General features: G+C 36.1%; 2 pseudogenes; one reads left to right on the top strand and one right to left on the bottom strand.

The window, feature by feature from the left end:
• Positions 1 to 26,767, top strand: LOC105056635 (uncharacterized; annotated as a pseudogene).
• On the bottom strand, positions 5,741 to 7,888 carry LOC140855563 (uncharacterized; annotated as a pseudogene).
• Positions 26,768 to 27,128: the final 361 nt, after the last annotated feature.

Raw genomic sequence — 27,128 nt, 5'->3', positions numbered from 1 at the left:
ACCTCGCATTTCCTTTTTTTTTTTTTTTTTTTTTTTAATATTTTCATTTCGTTTCCCTTTTCAAACAAATCAGCCGCAGCGCGATGCCCCGCTTAAACCCAAGAGCCTTTCACGTCGCTTGCCCGATCACTTGGTTCGCATCTCTCTTCCTCCCCCCACCCCCCACCTCCACTCTCTCTTTAGACCCTCCTTTGTTCGCGTTTCTTTTTAAATAGTTTCGTGAGTGTTGGCAGCCGGCTGATATGCGACTGCGAGCTCGGGTTCCCGGAGGAGCTACGGAACCCGCGGGCGAGGAGGGAGTTCGAGGAGCAGGCCGAGAGACTCGACGAGTTCTTGAAGGACCCGTGGCTTGTGAGGGCCGGCAGCGGTGGTGGAGGAGGGGGCACCGTGCAGGTTCTTGTGCTCAAGGTCGTGCCAACGCCGGCACCTCCCCTGCCGCCATCGGCCTCGGTGGACCATGACGGAGGCGGGCAGGATGCGCTGTCTTCGGCGCAGGCCCGGCGGGCTGCTGCAGCGGCAGGCGGCGGCCGCGTCGATGGCCGCCGAGGATTAGGTCTGGCGATTGGAGGCCGTCGGGGCCGCGGTGAGTTCTTGTTGGTTCTTTCGTGTTACTTGATTCATGGGATGGGGTTTCTTGTTTGATCGGGGTTTGATTCCGTCGTCCGTTCGGGGTTTTGGGAAGTTTTGAGGTTTTAAATGAATTTGACGGGGAAAAGATTTAATCTTATTTCTGACTTCCATGTTTTCGTAGTATATTACTTTTGCTTTCATTTGCGCGACAAATGCAACGTGTAGTCTCTTGTGATTTCTCTCGAGTCAGTTTTGAGATAGCATGCATCGCTAGATCCCCCCCCCACCTCTCTTGCTCTTAAAGCGATTATCAAATTGAGCTAAAATTGAATTGGTATATACTAATCTCCATTTTTGCTAGAATTGATGCTTATGTGCATTAATGACTTTTGCTGATATATGGTTTTTTTTCTTTCGGGATTTAATTGCCGCTCCCCCCTTTGACGCCACTCTAACAAAAAGTTCCTATTGACTAAAAGTGTAACTCCCGATCCCTCCTTTTAGGTTTACCATTATAGGACATCCTTTTGGCGCCATTTAACTTTTAAAAATACTTAAGTTACACTTTGACGCTACTCCTCTTTTGGAAACATTCCTTATTCCTTGGATTTCAGATTTTTTGGATGTTGTATTCCATGGTTCCCTGTTTTTTTGGAAGTGCTATTACATCATAAAAACCTGCTGATTAAGATTGGAAATAATAGGGTTTAAAAGTTGCCCCGTTTAGGTGTTCTTGGTCTTCCCCTTTTGGCGAAGTTACCCATTTAGAAAATCTGCTTAGCCTTGCCAAATCCCATTTCATTCACGCCGAAATGGTCAGAAATAACAGGGTTTAAAAGCTGCCCTATTTAGGTGTTCTTAGCCTTTTCCTTTTGACGAAGTTACCCCATTTAGAAAATCTACTTAGCCTTGCTGAATCCTATTTCATTCACGTCGAGAATATGGTGATACTAAGATTTAGGTATGTATGAAGTCTCTCCTTCACGATAAATTTTTTTTTTCCTGTTTCATTGAAGTGCTCAAGTCCTAAAGGTCTTTCCTTTTTGAAATATTTCATTTAGGTTTCTAATAGTCATGAATTGTCAGGACATTGAAAATCCTCTTTTTATGGCTGCGCTCTTATGGTATCGAAGTCCATATCATTTCAATTTTTCAAGATACAACTCTCAATTATATTTTCAATGAAATAGTGGAGAGATGGAAGTATTTATCCCCTACAATGATTGATATAAAATTCTATATCCTTAACAATTCGAGAATGCTCGTTACGCTCACGACAGATAAGGATGTTGGGAATATATACGAAAAACATCTAAAGTTAAAAGCTGCAATAATTGACATAGTTGTATATTATTCTGCGTGGTAACTGAATCGCCTAATGTGATAATCAATATAAGGTAATACAAAATCTATTTACAATTTATTTAGATTTTTTTTTTAATTAGATTGAATTGCCTAATATGATAATCAACATGATGTCATCTTTTTATATTGCAGGGATAGCGATCCATCCCAAAATGCTGAACCTATACATTGTTCCAAAAATTGTCAGAAGAGCAATTCATCTCATTTTTCCTCGTTTTGCAACTCAAGTATTTTTATTTGAGTAGTCGAAGAAACAAGAGCTACCATTGAAGATGAACCAAGTCCAAAGAACACATTGGATGCTTGGAAGAACTCTATAGAGGTATAGGTCAATAATTCAAGGATGTGGAAATCCTTCGTGATACAATTCGTAATTTCTGTATTGCAAATTGTAGAGATTTTGTATTTGTGAAGAATGATCATCAGCGTATGACCGTTGAGTGTGCATATAAAGGATGTGGATGGTGTATTCATGCATCTCGCCTTGAAAATCAAGATAGATTTGCAATTAAAATAATGAACAATGAACATATATACAGAGTAGGATTGCAAGGTCAATCTCATCCCAAGATTTCGAAGCATTGGATTTTAAATATTGTGAAGGAGAAAATTCAAGATATGCCTTTGTATAGGCCAATTGAAATTGTAAAAGATATTCGTCGTGAATTTGGTGTGGAATTGCCATATCATCAAGCTTGGCATGGGAAAGAAAGAGCTATCAAGGAGCTCTGTGATCAGAGATCAGTATCTTATGAACGGATAGGTGGTATTGTGATGCCATTCTTGAGACCAACCTTGACAGCATACCGCAGTATGAAACCCTTGAAAATCGATTCAGACATCTATTCATTTCTTTTAAAGCCTTAATCAATGGTTTCATGAAAAGGTTGTAGACCTCTGATATTCATGGATGCAACATTTATTAAGCATAAGGATGGAGGAGTTATACTTGATGCTACGGGCAAAGATGCGAATGATGATATCTTCTCTATACCTTATGTTGTTGTTGATATAGAGAACGATGACAATTGGGATTGGTTTTGTCGGATTTTGAAAGGAGCCTTGGAGTCTTGTGTCGACTATCATAGACAACCATTCACGATTATGATAGATAGACATCAGGGGCTTATGAAAGTAGTACTGAAGTACTTTACTAATAACTACCACTCCTACTACATCCGTCATATCATTAAAAATAATTTTAAAAATCAGGTATGCAGCATCTTTTTTTGATTTTTTAAGTTTCATCTTTAAAATATTTGAGTATGTTAACATACAAGTGCCGTATATATTAACATTTCATTGTTTTACATGTAGGTGCTTGTCAATTATCGTGCAGTTGAAAGGAAGTGGTTGGTTGATTTATTAAATGCTGCTATATATACTCCAAGACTGAATATTTTTCAAAAATTAATGAGCAAACTTATAATAGAAGTCCCAGGTGCAAGTAATTTTATAACATATGCGAAGTTGGAGCGTTGGGCAAATTCAGTCTTTCCAGTTTCGCACTGGGGTATCATGACATCTAATGTAGCTGTGTTTTAATAGTTGGAACCTAAAGGCTCGACATCTTCCTATTCCTCAGATGATTGATTATATAAGACTCCAAATTATGCAATTGATGCACAATAGACGGACTCAAGGTTATAGCATCCAAACCCATCTTTGCCCCAATCCTAAAAAAGTGTTGTACAGAAATGCAGAACAAGATCGGAGGTTATCTGTCTTTATATCAAGCATCATGATTTATGACATAAAGGACACAAAGTACTCATGTAAAGTTGACCTACACGAATGCACTTGCTCTTGTGGTGAATGGCAAATCTTCTGGATGCCATGCAAGCGTGCATGTGTATGCATTGAGAAGGCCGGTAGATCATTATATCACTTTATGATAATTGTTTTCGACTGAAATGTATATAGCAACATATACAGAATCTATCAATCCAATTTTTGATATCGAGTTGAGTCATAGTACATCAGTTGAGATACATATTTTACCTCCTATCACGAAGACTCATTCTGGCAGCCTAGGAAGAAGAGAAGAGCTTCACAGATGGATTCATCAAGAAATACAAAATGTAGGTGATGTGGGAAAGAAAGACATAATAGAAGGACTTGTAATAGGGCTATTGAGTAACATGTAGGATTGGAGTTATTTTGTGAGAAGTAGAATGGTTGAATGTTGCAAAAGTGCTATCTGATATGAACTTATAAAACCTAACAATATGTATCTATTTCAGTTATTCAAATGCTTTGACTTGAACTTATATGCATTTTTTTATTGTAAATTTTGTGTTTTATCTTAATAAATTTGAATCAAACAATGGTACACAGTTAAATTAACATGGTACACAGTTAAATGAATACTGTATACAGTTAAATTAATATTGTACATAGTTAAATGAACATTGCACATAGTTAAATTAATATGGTACATAGTTAACTAAATATGGTACACAGTTAAAATAACATGGTATGCAGTTAAATGAATACTGCATATAGTTAAACTAACATGGTATATAGTTAACTAAATATGGTATACAGTTAAATTAACATGGTATACAGTTAAATAAATATTGCACACAGTTAAATTAACATAGTACATAGTTAACTAAACATGAAACATAATTAAATTAATATGATACACAGTTAAATTAATATGGTACACAGTTAAATTAATACTGCACACAGTTAAATTAATATGATATACAGTTAACTAAACATGATATATAGTTAAATTAACATGATACATAGTTAAATGAGCACTGCACACAGTTAACTAAACGTGGTACACAGTTAACTATATATGGTATTGTTGCCCATGCTATGCAATCCATGAGGGAGGGGGGTGAATTGGATTCTTTAAAATGTTTAAGTGAAGAATATCACAAAATGTGCTTTAAAAGTGATATGTTTTGTGCAGTGGTACACAGTTAATCTTCCCTAATTTTTGGAATACTCAAAACTTGTACACACAAAAAAACTTATACAACATCAATTAACCTAAGCTCCTTAATGAGCACAATGATTAGGGGATGACCTTAGGTGTTGATCTCAGAAATGATTTTCATGATGACCAAACATTAGAGTATAAAAATATACTAATATCCTTCAAGTTTTCCTTAAGATTATTTTTGTAAAGAGAAAGCACCATTGAAAAAGAAGTAGAAGCCAATTGAGACAAGGGGTGGAGTCAAATTTCATGTGTAAGACCATTTGAAAAGGTTGAGTCGACTTATGCCCAAAATGGATCGACTTTGGCACATTTTGGGATGGCACGCAGGACTGGCACGGCATCAAGCTGACTGGGAACCAAATCGAGTTGATTCCATCTTAGAGAACAGAAGATTAGTTTCTGCGGTCCGAGACTGAGTCAACTCTAAATATTTTCAAGTTGACTTGAAATGGAACCGAGCCGACTCCCAGCAAAATCGAGCCGACTCCGTCTCAGAGGATAAAAAATAACAGAGAGCCGTATTTCTGCGATTGAGAACAAGTCGACTCGAAGACCAGCCAAGTCAACTCGAAGACCAACCAATGAGATACACAGAATTTGCTTATATGATATCAATTGCTTATATGATAATAGTACCATTTTGTTTAAATTATATTTGCTTTTGTGATATCAATTTGTTTTTTTAATGTTGCACAGGCTGATGAGATACACAGAATTTAAACAGATAGAAGTTGAAGTTTCATCTTTAAAGGATGATGCCTCCAGCACCACCGGCATTGGCACACATGAGCAGAGCAGTTATACGTACCTGGTACAAATTGAATATTGAACTGTAAACAATTACATTGCCACACATACACAGTGAATATAATATTTACCTGCTGCACATTCGAACATGTCATATTGTAGAAAAATTTTGGATGCTATTAAATATAATATATGTATCAAAATGGTACAAGAACAGAATTTACAAGATTGTTTACATTTGACATAAACTATCAAGATTGTTTGCATAGTACATCATGTCCTAATCTTTTGTATTTATCTTCTTCTCATACCATGACCAAAATTTTTTATATGTAACACAGTATCCATGGAAAAAATATTCCTCGCAACCCAACTCCTATATAATGAAGCATCCTTAAATTCATCGTGCAATGGTCTCTTGCTACCTTTTGTGAGGATCTCTGCAAACATCAGCATATGCACCCACAATCTAAGGCATCATAGTGCTGCTGCGTACAGTCGCGAACATCTCGAACTTGAGCTTCAGGGATATGGATTCCTACTCGTTCTGATAACCAAAAACGCACGAATGTTGCCTACAAAATATGGTACAAAATATAATATATTAGAAATAGATATTGTTATAAATAAAAGCAACAAACAAATATTAAACAATATTACACACATATTTATTTGCATCATCTGATACGTTGAAGCTCCACATCGAGTTGTAGCATTCAAAACATTGCTCCTTCAAATCCAAGACTAAGAGGTACTAATGCCATGATGTGTTCATCAGGATGAACAAGTACCTATAGTGCTCGAGATCAACTAATCGGATATCAGCCATCCATTTTTGTATACTCGGTAGTGCTGAATCTATGATTTGATTGGTGACTTCATGGGTCACCATTATGTCCCTCGAAAAGCATTGAAGCACAACAGACTACATAAAAAAAGAAAAAGAGATGAGTAACTCGTGATGTCCGTTAGTTGAAATAAGTGTGCATGCTTGTAATAAATTTTGTACCTGTATCTCGCAATGCAAAAATAAAGTAGCATTCTCCACGGACTCCCTATATTCTACATGGAATAGTTCCACAATACGGAAATATACATTAATGAGCTGTACATGATCCAGAAAAAAATTATTAGGACCAAAAAAAATACAGGAGCAAGGAAAATAGGTGAGCAGTTAATTTTTATACATCACTCCGTAGCAGTCCATCGTGAAGGAGCTGATCCAATGAATGACATGTGTAAGAAGGTTTAGATGTATCTTGGTCCTTCCAGATAGTCTCACTACATAAAAGATGCAAGTATTAACAAAAGAACTCATACTGAACAATGTGATATAGAAAATATATTCTATTGACTTACTTAGAGTGATCTCCATTGACATAGAAATCAATTGATGGTTCAAAAATGATGGAAGTATACCTTTCTCCTTCTCGTGATAGGTGCGCCTCCGTGCCAATTGTATTGGCTATCCGACAGCACCAATGTTTCAACATTTATAACTGTACTAGAATCTCGAATATGCTAAAAGTAATGAAATATAAGCAAATATTTTGAGTAAGTATATTGAATGTTTAATATATGTTATACAAGCACACGATACAAAGACAAAAAACATCACAGCGATTTAATAATTAATACATGAAAAAAATTCTAAACCTCTTTAGGGGGATCTATCTTCTTGGTCCTTAACTGATTGACGTAGCTCCATCAATGCAGTAGTGATAGGCTCTTAAAATGAAGATTGGTGAGCATCTGGATCACTTCGCTAGTGGGTAAGGCCATACTTCCTTCATCTATGTTCCTCTCTTGTTGTTTCTTCCTTGCACATTTATAGATCTTAGGAAGGTATGATATGGCCTTTCCCTTCTCCATAGGCTTTCTCTCACGAGCTCCCATTTTCCTCACCTACATAATGAGGACACATATTTCGTGGTGGTGCAATCCTTCTCACAATCAACTTCAACCATGAAACTGACCTGTTAAAAACAAATATGTTGGACACAATAAGGATTCCTATTATAATATAAAATCATATCTTTGACCATAAATTAATAAAAACTACCTCCACAGCTTCACTACTACGAGGAATAGTAGGGTCCACTTCAGCTGAGTGGGGCTCTTCATGTGCAACAAAATGCTCTGCCCTCACCTAATAATTAAGATTATTTAGGTCAGAAATAACATCATATCTAAATTTTTGTATTATAACTATAGCATCGTACTCACCTCAGCAGGATCTGCATCCATACCTACAATGTCATCTGTCGCATTAAATCTTTGTCACGGAGCATCTTTTCGATGCACGAAAGCCTCCTATCGAAGCAAGAATCTGTGCATCCTCCGTTGCAAATCCTTGATAGGTTGAGGATCCTCTAAGTGAAAACTATGACAAATCAAGGACCTCTCAACCACTATCATACATGTCTCTAAAGCATGAATTGGATGTTGTTTGGGCTGGCTAGATGACGGTACTTGAAACACCACAAAAAATCTTAAAGATTATATGCAATAGGTAATGTGCAGTGAGGAGCTATATGTGTTCCTACATAGTGAAATTTAAGTGTGCCATTTAAATATAGTGTACCAAACAGCATGCCGGTGCGTAACAGCTATGTGCCAAACAGAAATAAGTGTATGGCACATGAAGACAATTACATGGTACAAAAATAAAAAAGAATGTAGCAGAATATCAATTGTGTGCAATGACATTATAAGTGTGTATGGGGTGGACTTTACTGTGTGCCAAATGAAAAATAACATGTGAGTCATGTAACTAATATGAAGTATTAAAAATATAAAAAATTCAGATTTTGTACGTGCCTGACCCTGTATCGGAACCACCCCCTGTGGCCTTCCTTGTGATAGGAGGTGCAACTCATCCTCCTTAGGATCTATCCTCTAGACCACCTGTCAAGGACAAAAGAAAAATTTTAGTTATGCTTTTTTTAAAATTTGTATGATGTTAGATACAAAAGTTAATACCTCAAATCTTTTTAATTTCTTTATAGCTTCGGTGATTGCCTCCACCTTGCGAGAGAAAGGGCATTGCTCCAACGCAAGAGACGGGGATAGATGAATGGTGATCTATGATTTTCAAGCAGACTGTTGGCATGCCTAATAGCCCATGTCTGCACAAATAAAGCAATATAAGCATTATATTTTAGAGGAATCTAACTGCATACCATACCAAAATAATATTAGATTAACTATGTACGATATTAAATTAACTGTATACCATACTAAAATAATGTTAGATTATTATATACCATAATAGATTAACTGTGTACAATATAGATTAGCTGTGTACAATATAGATAAACTGTGTACTATAATAAATCAACCGTGTACCAATATAAATTAACTATGTATCATAATAAATTAACTATGTACCATAATAAATTAACTGTGTACTAGTATACATTAACTGTATACCAATACATATTAACTGTGCACCAATATAGATTAACTGTTTATCAATATAGGTTAACTATGTACCATAATAGATTAACCGTGTACCAATATAGATTAACTGTGTATTATAATAAATCAACTGTGTATCAATATAAATTAACTATGTAACAATATAAATGAATTGTGTACCATAACAAATTAAATTATACTTATATATATTAATGTGTACCATTAGTAAATTAACTGTGTATCAATAGAGATTAACTGTGTACCATAATAAATTAAATATGTACCATAATAAATTAACTGTATACCGATACAGATTAATTGTGTACCAATATAGATTAATTGTGTACCATAATACATTAATTATGTACCATAATAAATTAATTATGTACCGTAATGGATTAACTGTGCATCATTCTATATTAACTATGTACCATGCTAGACTAATTATGTACTATGCTAAAGTAACTGATATTATATTAGATTGACTATCAAATAACTAAATTAAAAGTAAACATAGACAAGCTTACCACTATAGCCATTGTACATCCATCCATATACCCAGTAGAGCCTCTTCCGGTCGTATTTTTTATGCGCACACTCTCTGCTGGGCTAGAATCTACTGTCGATGAAAAGAAAAAACTGCAAGATCCCAACTAAATGATCCTAGATGATCCAAATCATCAAGATATGGACATAATGCCTTAGGAACATGGTAGCGTCCAGTTGAAAAGAGAATAGTTACAAAAAAATAAAGAACCCAACACTTAGTAAAGTCCTCCACATCTTGCAACCCAAACTTTCTAACAAAAGATGTCAATTTATTTTTAACTAAATTCCTAGTAGTCTTCTTGTGGTTACCATCAAAAAATCGGGTGATGAGGTCCGATTGAACCCTCCCCTCTCTATATAATTCAACCTCATCACTCGTAGCCCTCAAACCAAGGATGAGGGCAATGTCGGTCCCTACAAAAGAATCACAGTCTTACCAAACCTAAAGTCCTCATTCTATCATCTCAGACGGAGAGTAATGTATCTAATAATGGCCTGCTCTGCTTGATATATGGAAGTCGGAGCAAATGGCCAAATAGAGTGCAGCCACCTTGCCTTCTGCTCCTCGGACATAGACTTCGTAAGTATGTCCATAATTTCGATGTAGTGGCTGAAATAGCACCTTCCATTCACTATATTTGTTGGGCCAACACAAAATTCTTTGCCTCCCCTTGAACTACCCATCTTAATACTGCATCAAAAATCAAATTCAAACGATACATATTAGAAACATCATTGTAATATTGTAAACATATATCAATCAAAATAAACTCAAAAAATCTAGAAAAAATTATGAATGCAAAGCTATGCTAGAAAAGCATCATTCTATTTCATAAATAATAATGGAATCTTAGGTCAATCTAGTAGCATTAAGAAAGATAGAAGTCCATGATTGATGTAATATGTTCAAAGGAATGATTGAATCTTAACAAAATCTGTTTGAAAGCTTGTGAGCAAATTATTTTTGTAAATCCTTGCCAATTGTTTTTTATTTGACATGAAATTTTTGAAATAAGCACTAATGGAGGATTAGGCTATCAAGAGAACCCCTGCTCCACAAAATGCAGTCCTATTCAGAAATAAGAGAACCCCTGCTCTAATAACACACTGAATGAAATTGCTAAAATCCATTGAGAGAGAAGAGAGGGGGAAAAGAGAGAAGAGAGATGAGAGGGAGAGAGAGAAAATTACCGGCGGGCCTTGCCTCCACCTGCATCCGCCACCTCCGTCGTTGTTGCTGTGAAGAAAAGGCCACGGAACAACGCCGCAGCCCTTGCCACCTCCATTATCATTGCCCTCGCAGCCCTCGCTGCCGATAGCGTCGAAGAAAAGGCCACGAAACAGGTCGCTGGAGCTACTCGTCGAGATGAAAGTAGGGAGATGAGAGCCGAAGCTTCTCGCCAGGAAGAGGAGAAGTGGAAAGATGGGAATCGGAGCTTCTCGTTGGGAAGAGGGGAAGTACGGAGACGGGAAAGAGTTTCTCATTGGGAAGAGGGGAAGATGGAAAAAAGTTTTTCGTTGGGAAGAGGGGAAGTAGAGAACTGGAACTTCCGTATTTGTTTTGAGGGTAGTTTCGTCTCATGAGGGACTTAAAATTTAATCTCTATTTCTGATGGACCAGAAGTTACACTATTGGTCAATAGGGATTAAAAGTTGAAGTCCGGTCAACTAATGGAGCGGCCATTAAAATCCCTTTTTTCTTTTCCTTAAGAAGTCGAGTTTGTCCTAGAGCCAATTGAAGATATTCTCATATCGCACTCACATTGTTAAAGGCTGGGCATGATGCGGCACTTTGACATCATGTACCAGAGATTGATGCATGGGAATTGAAAGATACGATGTGCTGTCAAAGGATGCACTAATTTAATCTGGACTTCCAAAATTTCCCTTTTTCCATGATAAGCATGTATGATTTCAGTGGTGGAATCAGGGGAGCTGCCCCCATCACACACATTAATTTCAGGCATCATAGCCTCTTTCCTTATTATCCTGCTCAATCCACAGCATCCTTTTGCACCTGGTTAGAAGAATCCCCATCGACCAATTTCTTGTTATACTTTCTTAATTTTTGGTAGCTCCCTGAATATACGTTTAGTTAGTTGTATGACATGCAGCCCTCTATCTGCAAGAGGACAGGATTTATTGGAATTTCTTATGAAAGTTTGTGTTTAAACCAACTTGTTGTTTCCTCAGGTTGCCAGCCTATGTTACATACTGAGTAAGGACATGATAGGCATGAGATGACATGTAGTTCTACTGTTCTAGTATGATGTCAAACTGTTACTCACAGGGTTTAGTAAAGGATGGTTCTCTCCTACTAATGTTAATTTATGTGAGATACAATATTTATCTTTAGGATGAAACATCTATATATCTTTATAGTAGGTTTGAACACTCCCTTCAATAGACAGAAAGTGCAGAAATTCAGGTTGATAGGCTCTATTTTTTTTGGCCTTTGAAGTATTCTGTTTGTTGCATCCTTCCTTGTAGTGAAATTGGCATGTCTGGCATGCCTGACTGGTTCAAAAGTGCTATTTGATGAATGGATGCAACCAGATAAATTTTGATGAAGACACATTGTTATGATGCTTTTGCACACCACTTACATGTCTCTTTGCAACCCTGCTGGACTCTTTCTCATTTTTCCTCAACTCTGAATAGACTCCCTAATGTTTTTGGCAAATTATCCATATGATATGTGTATGTCCACCTATAAAAGGTTAAGATTTATATGCTTTCTTATTTATTCTAATTACAAAAACTCCTATTTTTATTGTGAACTTGGATTTCAGGCCTATGGTGTGTGTTGCATGAGGGCATGCTTGGCATGGCATGGCATACAATTTCCTATAATGCGTGGATTATTACCTAGATTCTGGTCAAAAAATAGTTCTATTTTGTTATGCTATTTGGTATCGATATTCATTGTCTCTAACTTTGATATAGTCTGGTAAAGGGACAGTCAAGTGAAGTGCATGCTGGTGTCAGCCCCTTTGTTAAACAAACTACAGAAGATATCTTTGTGAAAGTTTTTCCAATTCAGACTTAGAAAATGAATCTTTTGTGTATTTATGATAAACCTCTAAATATCTGCAGTATTTCAGAAGTAGCCAATCAGAGAATGGACATATTCTTTTTGATAAGTTGTATTGGTGCTGCTTTTGAATATGCCTATTTAAAAACCTTGTTGTAGTAAACCTAGCAACTTGGTGTGCTTGATTGGTTTAGATGGATGGTTGCAAACATGTGATCCGGCACTTGGTAAGAGATGCCGAAGATACATGGTTGGAATGCATGATGCCCACTTAAGACAACTTGAACCTGACAACCCCTTAACTGATTATGATGCCTCAAATAAATATTTCTTCTGTAGTGGCCCTTGCTGCACGTGTAACCCTTCATTGGATCATTTTTAGCACTGCTATTCATCATGAGAGTGTCTTCATATATCATGTCATATCATTTCATTAAGAGACATGCAAATGCCTTGGAATGAAATATGTGAAAGAAAAGCAACCTCCTTTGGAGTTATTTTAAGCCATGTTCGAAGAACTAACCTTACCACACTTCTGTGTTCTTGGCTGAGTCTTTGATTGTTTTGAACATTTAGACCACAACTTGTCTTCCCCAAAAAGGAATGTTATTGTATTTTTGGTTAAATATTGATAATTATGAATATAAAGCCAAACTGGAATGAATTGTAAGATCCAGGTTGGATTGGTTCCCTGGATAAGGATCAATTTTTATCATAAGATCCACACCTGGAGCTTGAGACCTGGATGATGGATCATACGATCCTTGGATCATCGGATCCATATCTAGATCACCTTGTTACATATGAAAGCATTTATATGATCCATCTTTTACAATCTACTCGATTTTTTTTCTCTTTTAGAACGACACATTCATCTTTAATGAGCTTTTAAAACATGAAATTATTCGGGATATTAAATTTCAAAAGTAAGGAAAAAGAGTTTTAGTTATTTGAAAGCTAAGACCTAGAAGTAGAGTTTGATACCTTTGCAATCATTTTTGGTTATAGATTCCTTTTCTTCTACGATCTTCTACCTAAGGGATTTGGTGAAAACTCACTGTGAAACATATTTTGTTGGTTATTTACAAAATCAGGATTTGGTTTTTTCTACATGTGAGAAAACTCCATGTTAATGTGATGTCTAGGGTTCGTTGAGGAAGACAATTTTATTCCTCAAGAAGCAAAAGAAGGAAGGCAATTTTGCACTTTTAACTTGATGATGGTGATGGTGATGATGATGACATGTTGCTTCTTTTTTCTAGGCTTATTTGATATACATTGTTTAGGAGTCAACTTGAGATATCTATGGACTATATGGTAGTATACAACTATATTATACGATTAAGCATAATGCTTGTTTCTTGGATATGATGAATATAGGATTACTAAAAAGTGAACTTATATCCTCTTTTTTTTTACTCAAATATAATTCAGTCATGTTTTTCACTTGTCATATTTGTTGACTTTAACCTTTAAAATAGATAAAAAAAATCTGACAGGTTTTTTACATCATGACATGATCTTGATGTTGATATGAACATATGTCAGAAGCAAAAAGTTGTGTTAACTTTGCCCATAATGACAAAGCAATATTTACAATGCCATAATATTACCGTATATAGATTATTTTATATGGGTGAAACTGAAATAATAAACTTCCATCTTTGTTCTTGTTAATAATATTCCCATCCCAAGCTACCCCCCTTCTCTCTCTCTCTCTCTCTCTATATATATATATATATATATATATATATATATTGCATGAGCTCATCTATATCATTGGTTGTTTCCTTCTTTTCTCACTTTTCCTTTCAATGGATCCAAATTGACCATGTTGCTCCTTCCTATTAGTAACAAATATTTAAAATAAGTTGATCTTACCCTTGTGGGCAGTGAACTTGCCATATCTTGGTAGAAATAAGAAATCAAATGGGGATGGTGGGGGAGTATAATATACAAGGGTATCCCTTATATGGAGGGGAGGAGCAGTTGGCTTGATAATTTGGGAGAGAACCCTCCTAACATTTGAGTTGGTGTTATTAAAGGCGCGACTCAGGTATAAAAGGCGCAAGGCGCAAGAGCTGTCACCTTTGTACCCCCTAGGTGAGGCGACAGCCCTCAGGTGCAGCTGCGCCTCAGGAGCATGCCTTTGCATTGTTTAGAGGCGCAATGAGGTCGGTTATAGTATTAATTTTTAGTTTTTAAGGAATAGAAAAGGTCAATTATGGTACATATGAAAGGTCAATTATAATACATAGAAAAGGTTAGTTATAGTTCATAGGAAAGGTCGGTTATAGTTCGTAGGAAAAGTCAGTTATAGCACATACTACATAGGAAAGTCAGTTATAGCACATACTACGTAGGAAAGGTCAATTATAGTACATATGATTCCAGCAAGTATTAGTTTTTAATTTTTAAGAAATAGAAAAGGTCAATTATAGTATAGGGATTGGAAAGGCATCACTGAAAGTCAAACGGGTTTTAAAAACCTACATGAGGTCAATTATGGTACATGGATGATGAGTATGAGCAAGATATTGGAGAGGAATAAGAAGAAAATGATGAAGCTGATTTGCTTGATGATGATGAAGAGGAGGATTAGCCAATTAGGAATTTAGAAATCACTTATTTGATTGTTTTTGAGGTTAGAGCTAGTTTTTACATGTTAAACTTCTTGCTTATAGCTTGATCTTTTTCTGCTTTTACTTTTTAAAACAGGATGCTAGTTTTACTTGCTGAAATTCTTGCCTATAGCTAGTTTTTTGTTTTTCTGTTTTTGGCGCCTGACTTTTCTCAGGCGCGCACCTGCACCTTGCGCCATGCACCTAGGCTCCAGGGACCCGAGTGCCTAGGTGCGCCTAGGGCCTTTAACAATATTGATTTGAGTTAGGGTTGAACTCTCCAACTACGTCTCAGGATCAGACACCAAAATTTGTTCAATGATCTGAATGTATTGAGCTTGTAAGATTAGTTGCCTCTTGAGTCCCTCCTACTTCTTCCGTCTCCTCTTCCACCCATTCCTAATTAAATTAAGGTCTTATCTTTGTATTTACTGCCAATGATTTTCACATTGACGAAGATATTAGTTTCTACCAATATATGGAATTCAGCAATACTATATGCAACCATTTTCATCACACACTCGATCTTAGCCCTTGTTATGTTGGCCAATGTAACTCAAAATATTGTTTGAATAACAATATCAATAGATTAGTGTAGATTTTTCAATCTTTTTGAATAAATTTAAATACTTTTAATCAAGATTTGCCGTACCGTATCGAACTAGATAGTATACGGATACCACACTATATTGATCTGGTACCTGTATGCAATACGGGTGGGTATGCCAACATTCGATACACCAAACCAGCCCCATACTGACACTGTAATTGGTTGGCATTGATACGGGGTACCAAGATGGCGAACCTTACTTTTAACCATTAAAGATTAAAAACACCTCCTTAAAAGATATTTAGTTTTCATATTAGTGATACTTTTGTATATTGGTTCTTATTCCTATATATTGGCAGATTTCAAAATATCTCAGTACTTTCCAAATTGTCTGAATTCTTTCTTGGTTGAAGATAAGATAAGCCTTGGATTTGTTTTGGTATCAACCACCCTTCAAGATGGCTGAGAATTGGTATTTAGAAAATCTTGTTTAATAACCATATATGAGATATTACATAAATTTGGTACCTCATCATGGTAAATTACGACCTTAGTTCATTTTCATATCAACCACCCATTAGGATGCTGAGATATCGATTTTTGTAAAATCTTTTTTTTTTTTACAACCATATAAAAGAGATATTATATAAATTTGGTATCTAGGCATCTAAATGCCACCAAAGTACTGAGAGTAAATATGCTACACTTGGCTTTTAGTTTTGTCCTTAGGGAACAGACCATGGCTTCACCTTTTGTTTCAAAATAACTATTTACGACAACGTTTCTTTAAGAAGCAATATGAGAAGTCTTGAAATCAACACTAATATCTGTCCAAACCTTCGGCTTTTATCAGCCTTCCACACTATGAATCCAGCAGCAATTTCCAGGGCGTCCAAACTATACAAAATTTTCTGCTAAGCTGTTGTCAACTTATTCTTTTTGAATTTGAGAAATATAGTGGGAATGCCACCGTCTGGTTTTTAGCTGGAAGCCTCTCCCCAGCACATGGAATTACAAGAGGGGTGCCTGACAGTGGACCCAAGTTCTACTGGCCATTATCACATTTGTGTTTGGTGGGAGCTTCAACACTTCTCCCTGTATAAAGTTTAACTGATGTTGAATCTGTCTGTCCTATGATATTTGTGCTTCAATACTTTTCTGTTAGAATCAATGTATGCTGGGTTGTTGATGCAATGGGTCGGTTCAAATTCAGATTGAGTTAGCCTTACTGAAATATACTACAATTTTTTTTTTCCTAATCTCTTGAACTTTGCTTGACTATGTTGCCCACTTTTTTTCTATTTGGTCATTGGTTACATGAATGAACTCATCATTCATTTATTTCGGGACTTGTATGAAAATTTCTAAAATAAGTTACGATTTGAAGATATTGAAATGTTAGCAACATATGCAGCTATACTGCAATGCTCCTGCATTGTATATGCATATATATGATTGACTTATTGGATTGATGTTCTATCCACAACTGACTCATTTATCTTCCTGGGTCAATTGCATGGTGGTGCTGGATATTTGGTCCAGATATGTCCCCTAATTTGCTTCATATTTGTTTGGCAATTAGCATGGCACCCAAGTATTTGATTAACTTGCTTTTTATTCAATGTTCTGACGAACATTTAATACCTGTTTATTACTTATTTTGTAGTTGATGAATCTCTCGGCATGATTTTGACTTGAGAATGAAATTCCAAATAACTGATGATTCACTTGGGTCCTTAACTGAGTCATCTGGAACTTTGCTATTTAACTATGGGAAGTTATTCTCGCATTGTATGAATTTGTGAGCTTTCCCTTCGTTTCCTTCATCTCATTTCCCTACTATACAGAGTTCATCTTTAGTAAGTAATTTCAACTTTGATGTTAGTGCTAGTTATTATAACTTTATTGAGCATTTATGCATCGAAATAAGAAAACATTCTTGACTTTGTGATGAGGATCAGGTTGCATTATCCTGAAGCACATAATTTGATTTGAACGTCCTTATGATGCTTTATTAAATAGTTCAGTTTGTGAACGGATTTCTTACTATGTTGAAATCCAGATGTCAGTAATTTAGTTTTCAATCTGATAGGAGTGAGGCATCACTTGAATATTTTAGTTTTCCTATTTGCTTAATGATTTCTTTTGAAAGTGTAGATAATCCTTTTGAAGGAGTTTGACAAAGTTGCTTGTGTTGTCCCAGGAGGTACCAGGAGAATCAGCTAATACTCTTGTTACAGAAGATCAATGTTGCTCAATCAAGGTTATGTGCCGCATTTGCTTTTCTGGTGAGAGTGAAGGCAGCGAAAGAGCTATGAAGATGCTGCCATGTGAATTCTGCCATAAGAAATACCATAGGAGTTGCTTGAAAGTTTGGGCTGAATATAGAGGTTTCTGCTTAAACCTCTGAGTTCTTTTAGAAAACCATTTACATCTACTTGTGTAATTAAACGTACTGTACTTGCAGATCTATTTCATTGGAGTTCATGGGCATGCCCCTCTTGCCGCATTTGTGAGGTTAGTTCTATGTTGCTCCAAGGTATTAACTTAACCTTCTATACATAAAAATCCACAATGATGCATCATGAGTCACATGAAGAATGTGCATTTTAGTTTTAGTCTACTCTTAAAACTAGGCCCAAGTTGTAGGGATGTTGTTTACTGCTTGTCAATATGGTTTAATGTTTTCCTCTTTGGAATATATAACTTTTTGAGATTTGGAAGGACTCTTTACTCTCTTCTAACCGTTCATTTGTTTGATGAATAATCTCCAGTTGTTATTTTTCCTACTGCTGCTGATCTTGTTTTGGACAAGTTTCTTAGGCTTCAGGAGTTGTGCCTTATCTCGAGTAGTTCTTTCCTGTGTGAGAAGGCTTTGAGCTCTTCTACTCTCTCTTGATTATCTACTTAACCTTATGGCATGATACCTAACTTTTAGATAGTAGGGGGTGGAATTCCCAAAAGAGCTTCTTTGTAAGTTTTCATCATAAGAGGAGAAAGACATTGTTGAGTATTAAATACTTTTTGAGGTAAACATCTTCTTATGGTTCACAGGTAAGTATGTGGACTTATGAAGTTACAAACAAGAAGAGGTGGTTAGAGAAGTTGCTCAGATTTTGCCTTTTGGGAGAAGAGACTCTTGAACATACACAACTTTTTGTTTTTTTATATATATATAACTGTTCAAATTTCAATCCTCCATTATTATGACTTCTTCTTGAGAGATCCACTGATTAATATGGTAGAACGAACTATGAAGTCTCGGTTGCTCCATGTTATAAATCCTGGCTTTCGATAAATATGGGATTTGAACTAAAAAAATGGAGAGATGGATGTGAAGTTAAGGCCAAAAGAGATTTTTTTTTGCTGGACATGGATTAAAACAAATCAGTTTCATCTGGAACTAAGCTGAAACTAACCCACAAAAATAAGTTTCTGTTAGTTTCTGCTACTTCCAAGGTTTGGCTAACAAATGTATGGCATAACAACCTTATTATTGTACTGCTTGCCTATTTCTGTTGGTACATAGCATGGATGTTTATTCCATATTGCTCAACTCGCAGCAGGTTGGAGTTTTGCTTGCAAAGAAAAGTTTACTACCTTCCAAATAGATGTACTGAAAGTAATCAGGTAGCCTTTGCCAGTAGCCTGGACGTCATGTAGGTGTTGATGTCAGTTAAATTTTTGTTCTTCAGATTTGTCGAAGTGCTGGTGATCCCGCTAAGTTAATGTTTTGTTAAAGGTGTGATGGTGCTTACATTGCTATTGTCAACAGCCTCCACACAAGGTGCATTTGGTTCTTTGGTTTAGTTGTCAGAAAATTTTGAAATAACTAACATTATCTTTTTTTGAAAAGAATTCAGAATGTCGTTTGTGGGCCTTATTTATGTCCAAAACATACAAGATGTCGTAGCTGTGGATCTACTGTCCCTGGAAGTGGACTTAGCACAAGGTATTGGCTGTTCATTTTTGTCCAAAGGTTTGTGTATTTACGTGTTGTGTCTGGGGACTTTAGGCTTCTTTTGGTTGGATCATTGATGCATGAAGTGTTTTTCAACAACAATGTTAATGAAATCAGTGTATATGTTGGTACAGTAACTTGTTCTGACATGGCATGATGTGTTTGTTGGTCATGCAGATGGTTTTTAGGGTATAACTTCTGTGATGCTTGTGGAAGATTGTTTGTGAAAGGAAAATTTTGTCCTGTTTGTTTGAAGGTACTGGTTGATGGTTTTTAGATCCATAAGCAAACTGATTTTCTACTGAAATATCTCTAGTCAGAATTCAAAATTAGTGTCTATGGAAATGTTCTTGCTGTTGAAATTGTGATTAAAAGTTTTTTGGTAGGTAATGGGCTTTTGGTTTATATGCTTGGTTTTCATGCTTAGCTGCTTCTGTTTCAAAGACACTTTGATATATTGTAAAACAAAGTTACAGATACCTCAAGACATGTAGTGTAGGCATACCTTAAGCTTAGATATGTTCTCCCCTTTCATTTTCTGAACTTCTTTTCTCGTTTGTTGCTGATATGCATGCAGGTGGAAAGTTTTGTCCATTCAGATTTAATGAGTGACTAAGTTTTCTCATGTTTAAATTTTGTAGGTCCACAGAGATTCTGAAATGACACCAATTGTTTGCTGTGATGTGTGCCAAAAATGGGTGCACTGTGTATGTGATGGCATCAGGATTGTATTAAATTGTCTAATGGCTTACTGCCTTTTAACATTTTTTTCACCCTTATCTCTCATTCTGTTTCATTTATCTTCTTAAAGAGCGACATTTGCATGTTCAGACTATGTATAGATAGGGACTATGTATGATATATATACTGGTAGTTAGGTACGTACGTATATTGTGATTGGCCTTGGAGTCCTGCATGTGTGTGTTGGACTCCAAGAGCTTCTGTGTTTTAAAGGAGCTTGGAACAACTTCGAACTCTGAATTCAAAAAGTGGAGAGAGAACAGGCTCTCCTAAAAGAAATTATATGTAGCCTCCCTCAAAGCTGAAGTTCTGCATCCACTTTCCATCTTATCTAAAGCACATGTGGTATTCTACCTATTAGCAATGGAACTATTATTATTGTCAGTTAATTATGACAAAATCAACACATGGTTGTTCGTCAGTATCACGAATGGTTTGGTACAATTTATTTTCTAATAAATATTATTAATACTGGTTGAGAGGTTCTTGAAACATGGACATATGTGCGTGCGTGCGTGTTGTATATATAGCTAGGTTAGAATCAGGTCGATTGGATTTGGACTCAGATCCGATCAGATCAAAACTCTATAATAGGGGATCCTACATCAATGATCCAAGTCGTTAAATGTAATCTACTATTTCAAAACTGCTTGCACACAAAAAAACATATGATTTGAAGACTCCTGGCCCATCCATCAAGTAGTTAAAAATTGGATAGCCTAAATAAAATTGCATTAGATGTATTTTTTGATTGCTTGATGCATAGGCTAGAGGTCTTCAAATCATATGATTTTTGGTGTGCAAGCAGTTTTGAGATAGTAGATCACATTCAACGGCTTGGATCATCGATGTAGAATCCTCATTGTCCAATTTTGACATGATGTATCTGAGTCCAAATTCGGACGGCCTTACCCAAATCTGCCCCTATATGGTTTGGTACAATTTATTTCCTAATAAATATTGTTAATGTTGGTTGGGAGGTTCATATATATATATATATATATATAAAATATAATATATATATATATATATATATATTAAAAGAGGTTAACTATTCTTGATGTGATGATGTATTGGAAGCAAACCTGAGTCCTGGATCCAACTTTATTTGCATTGAACATTTGATGCATCTGTGAGTTGACTGCCTGTCTAAAACTATAGTTTTGTGGAAGAAGAATTATCTTTTTGTATTATCAAATTTGCTATACACAATCATCGGCTTCTTGTCTCAATCCACATTTCTTGCAGTGATGAAAAATACCAGCAGTTCCAAGCAGATGGAAACTTGTACTACAAATGTCCTGCATGTCGTGGAGATTGTTACCAGGTGACATTTACTGTTCTCGTAGTTGGCAGAAAATTTTCTGTAGCCTGTTTGTGTTATAACTGATGCACTACATCATGGTTAGGTTAAGGATATGGAAGATGCTGTTCAAGAGCTTTGGTGGAGGAGAGATAAAGCTGACTGTGGTCTAACTGGTCTAACTGCAAGCTTGAGAGCTGCTGCTGGACTGCCAACTTAGGAGGAGATATTTTCTATTTGTCCCTACTCACATGATGAAGAAAATAGTCCAGTTATACCAAAGAATGGTTATGGGAGATCATCAAAATTTTCTGTCAAATCTTTGACAGATACATCAAGCAAGAATTCTAGCGAACATGGAATAAATTTCTCCAAGAAATCATCCAATAAAAAAAATACAGATAAGGAGCACCACGTGCAATTTTTGGGTAAGCCTGAAGAGCCATATCAACATAATGAAAGGCAGCATGTGATGAGATTACTGGAGAGCAGCCTCAGAGACCCTAAGTTTGATGAGACAAGGCCATACAGAAATGACGCACAGGACGACTACTCATCTCTCTTGACCAGAAGTCTAGGAAATGATAAAGGGAAATCTTCTTTTGATCAAATGGGAAGTAATAACCAAATGTTTATTGAGGAAGTTGTAAGTAACAACTCTGATAAGATGACTAAGTTCCATATAGAAGGTAGCAAATCACCAGGCCTGCATGTGAAAGAGGGTGTTGGAAAAGAATCAGGCAAAACTGAGGCTGTGAAAGGAACTAAATTAGTCATACATATAGGTGCAAAAAATAGAAATGCACCCCCTAAATCTGAAGCTTCAAATTTTCGCAGGGATCAAGATGTTAAAACCTCCAAAGGTATGTGCCTTTACCAATTATTCACTCAATTTTGTTTTCTCTGATCTTAATTTTACACCTGGTTTGGAAATTGCCATGCTTGTTTTTGTCTAGTTAACATTGTGCTAAGGCATGCCATTATATCACTGTTTGCAAGAACTTGTCACCACCAATATCAATAATCAGAAATCAATCAATTCATCTGCCATAATTTTTTTCAAGTTACATACTAAGCTGTTTTTAAATGTTATTGGTTTTAGAGCATTATCTTTCACATCTGAGGGTTTGTTTGGTTGGGGTAAATCTGGTGTAGGAAAATAAATCCATATCAGATTATCATGTTTGGTGTGAAAAATAGAAGAGAGAGATCGTTAAAAAAATTGATGGGTCCCATTTTTATTTTTCGGGGAGAGAAGGTAAAACAAATATCATAAAGGTGTTGGTATTTAGTAAATTTTCGAGTGGTGGTAATCTATACTTGACAAAAATACCTCCAATATAATCATTGAATTTGTTTTGATGTCTTCCCAAATTCATTCAATAAAAAGCTCTTGCAAAAAAATAAGGATGTAGATGGCATTGCGCAAAGGGCCATGTGATTATAGTCATTGTATAAAAATTGATTTGAGATGACGATGCTATCCTGGTATTAAAAAATAATTTATATTGATAGACATATTTGTAAATTTTGTCATATTCTTATATAGGTTTATCTCCAACAATATATAATAATCTTTTTTCAGTATCATTTTTCAAAATAATTTTTTCACTAACCACACATGGTAAAAATTATTTTTCTCTGTAATTATTTTTTCAGATAAATGATTCTCAGGAATCATCTAATTGCCCTATAATTTGACATACCTCAACCAAACGGATCCTAAAAGATATTGGTTAAACTCTCTCTTATTGATTGAAATTAAAAAAGCTTACGCACGGGATCAAGTAGCGGCTGGTTAATGGTATAGTACGACCACTCGACACTCCTATTGCCCTTAGTCTGTGTGATTTTGACAAGTTCATTGCTTCAATAGTTTGAAAGCTTATCACAAAACATTACCTAACTTTATTTGGTCATGTCGTTGAATTGTTTGATACTCATAATGTATTTGGCTGTAGCTTTATCTATTGCATGCACCGTACTTGTCAAGCAACACTGATTTATCATTATGATAAATTACCGCAATCGAGGTATTTCAACAAAAATTTGTAGTAGTAATGAACTTATACTAAATTTGCTTGAAGCTACTACTTCTTCTTTCCTTTTTCCTAGGGAAACTCCTCGTAAATTCCCTTTATCCCTGCTTTTTTACTCGGCTGTTGAATCTTTATTGAGCCATTGTATTGACAATAAAACAAAGATATGAACCTACATTTTGAAATTTGAATAATCTATTTAACTGTCGTCTTAGTGGCAGTTATCTTACCTTGGTTACAGGGAGTGAAGGCATGAGCCGGCCAGACGTGGAAGAATCTAAGAACTATGTTGTTGATGCTCATCCTGTAATTGCCAGAAATCATGATGGAAAAGGTAATTTTATCATAAGTTAGCTGATTCTTTCTTGTGTAGTGCCTTTTTCCTGCATTAAATTTTAAGCAAACTACTTTCGTTTGATATTTTTTTTCTCAGTACCTTCTTGCTCCTCTGTATTAATAAAAGCTGTCAACCCTCTCATGATGTTATTTAATTGACTAAATTCTTAGGCAGAAAATCTTAAGATAAGTGTCTAATTTTTTCAGGAGTTAAACTTGAAAACTCAACTCAGATTAGAAGTTCAAGACATGGAGATAAAGAAGAGAGTGTGATAAAGCTTTGAAAGATATCTGAGACACACAGGAAATGATATATTGCTGAGTGTGAACCTACGACCACTCACAGAAGTCCTCTTACGATAGGAAAAGCAAGCACAGAGGTAGACCCTGCAACAAAGACCAGGTCTCAGACCACATTGACAGATAATGATGATTTGCCAAGGAAAAATTCTTGGAATACAGTGGTTGATTTGCCAAGTGAAATCCATAATGCGGGTGAAGCACCATTTACTTCCAACTCCAGTGATCCCAAACCATCGTTGAAGTTAAAATTCAAGAACCCATATTTTGAACATCGAAGCTCTTGGGCACCTAGTGAAGGAGAGGAGAAGAATCCTGTCAAAGGGCAGAGATCAAAGAGGAAGAGACCATTGTTTCAGAAAGAAAATAATCAGGTGGATGATAACAATGCACAGCCAAATCAGGAAGATCCAATAGATGAAGTTGTTGATGCAAACTGGATATTGCAGAAGATGGGCAAGGATGCGATTGGAAAGAGTAAAAGTTCATGAAGCATCAGATAATTCATGGTGAGTTTTGCTTTAATACTTAGTATGCAACCATAATATTACGACTTGTAAAAGCTGGACATAATATGCAATTCTTATTATAGAAATTTGATGAACAATACAAATTCCTCTCAGGTTGATATATCAGAGATAAGCTGAAGACCTGTATCTTCTGGTAGTCTAGAGGCCACAGTATCATGTGTGCCTTCTTGACCATTCAGTTTATCCTCTAGACAAAAACTCAAACCTTGCATTTTCCGTTCTCCATTAGTTTATCATTGGATTCAATAAAATCTGAAAAGTGCTGCTTAATGCTAAATGAGAAATGGATGGTTTGTTACATGACCTTGATATGTGGTTGTTAACCTTCTTGGAAAACACTAATGCATGCTGAAAAATGTTGCAGAAAATTCATATATTTATCTTATGGATGTATCTGAAAGTTTCATGCTTTCTATCAACTATCATTGAGCCATGTAATAAAGACAGAAACCTTGCAGTAAATAAATGGGGTGAATCCCATGCAGAAGGTCAAAGGCTGCTTTTAGCATTCCATGATTTAACCTACTGGTTGGTAACTCCGAAAAATCACAGATACATCAATTCACATGTTTTGTCTGGATCGGATACATATCGGACAGCGGTCCTTGCTGGATACTCCTCGGATATGTGTCTGATACTTATGTAGAGGATTCTACTTTTCAAAATAACAAATGCTTCAGATAACACACTTGAGATACTTATTACTTTGATGCCTCCAAAAATTAGGAGGGTGTTTTCTTTCTTTTTCTAATGTCAACCTTTTAATAATGCATGGTAAGTTTTGTATGATATGATGTTAATATTAAAATATAAACTAGTAATTGGGGTCTGTGGATTTCAATAATGACTAAATAATAAGCTTGTAAAATTGATGCTATCACCTAAAGTAGGGACTGTTATTTTGATAGCTTATTGTTATATTTGGATGAATTTTTACATGCATATAGATGCATGCATACATATATATTATTATATAATTGTTTTTGTGTATGTACTTATGCATTTATGGATGTATAAAATATACACCAATTGATGTATCCTAGCTGAATTGTAACCTACCTTTTTCAAGGTTGGCATGTCAGCATATTCATATCTCGTCATATCCGTATCCTGTATTCATGCCTGTGGTTTATTGCTGAACTTTTTCATCAGACGGTGTTATCACTATCCATATTTGATATTTTTTACTACAAGACAGTAGTCTACTCTCTCGATGGGAGGCAACAAATTTGAGCTGGTGGTCCAATCATGGAGATGGCCCATATTGTTGGCTAAAGTCTAAGTTTCTGTAATGTAGGCACAAGGGAGTGGTTTCTTATGCTATTGAAGGCACTTCATCTTTATCAGTTTGTCTAGATGATGGGAGTTCGAGATTGGAAAGCAGGCAGGTCGCATGGGTGCATTGGTGCACTTCATCTCTCAGAAACATAAAAAGGCAAAACTGTAACACCTTCATGTTCTGTACTGCCTCACTGTTGTAAATGTTGTCGCCTGTATTTTCTGACTGCAAGTAGCTTTCCCTGTTAACATGGGTGCATTGGTGCCCTCCTTTATTTCGTCAGAAGTGCAGCCATTTTGGTGTTGGTGTGCAGGCACAACAATGCTAAGGCAAACAAATAACCCGTTCAGTATGGTCTCATCTCTTGAAGCTTGATGATTCCTCCAGTCAAGCATGCTTTTGAACTGTTGCATCAAGTTCAACTTGGAATAGTTTCATTGCCTTAGTATGGCATGAACAAGAAGCTCCTCGTTGCCCTATTCTCCTCAGAGGTTATCTCTTGGTGACTTCGAGTTTCTTTTTGTGTACTGTTATTCTTTTATGATGTGGTAGATGCAATACTGTTGGTGTTCATGGTTAAATCGAGGGAGGGGAGGGGAACGTGGCTTTGTTTTTAAAAATAATTGGCTGTATAATCTGCAGCATAAGGCTGGGTAGGAGAAGCTGAACCCTTATTTATACCCTGTCAAATTAACCTGCTGTGTCATGTGCCATCTGACGAGCCCAGTAGAGTTTGACACTGACAGGGCGTTGGCACGTACATGCAGCCGGATGCTACGGCATAGAACTGGTGCATCTCAGTGGGCGGATGATGATGCAAGATG

The sequence above is a fragment of the Elaeis guineensis genome, chromosome 2, assembly GCF_000442705.2.
Source record: "Elaeis guineensis isolate ETL-2024a chromosome 2, EG11, whole genome shotgun sequence".
Taxonomy (NCBI): domain Eukaryota; kingdom Viridiplantae; phylum Streptophyta; class Magnoliopsida; order Arecales; family Arecaceae; genus Elaeis; species Elaeis guineensis.
This window is presented reverse-complemented; position numbering and strand designations above follow the sequence as displayed.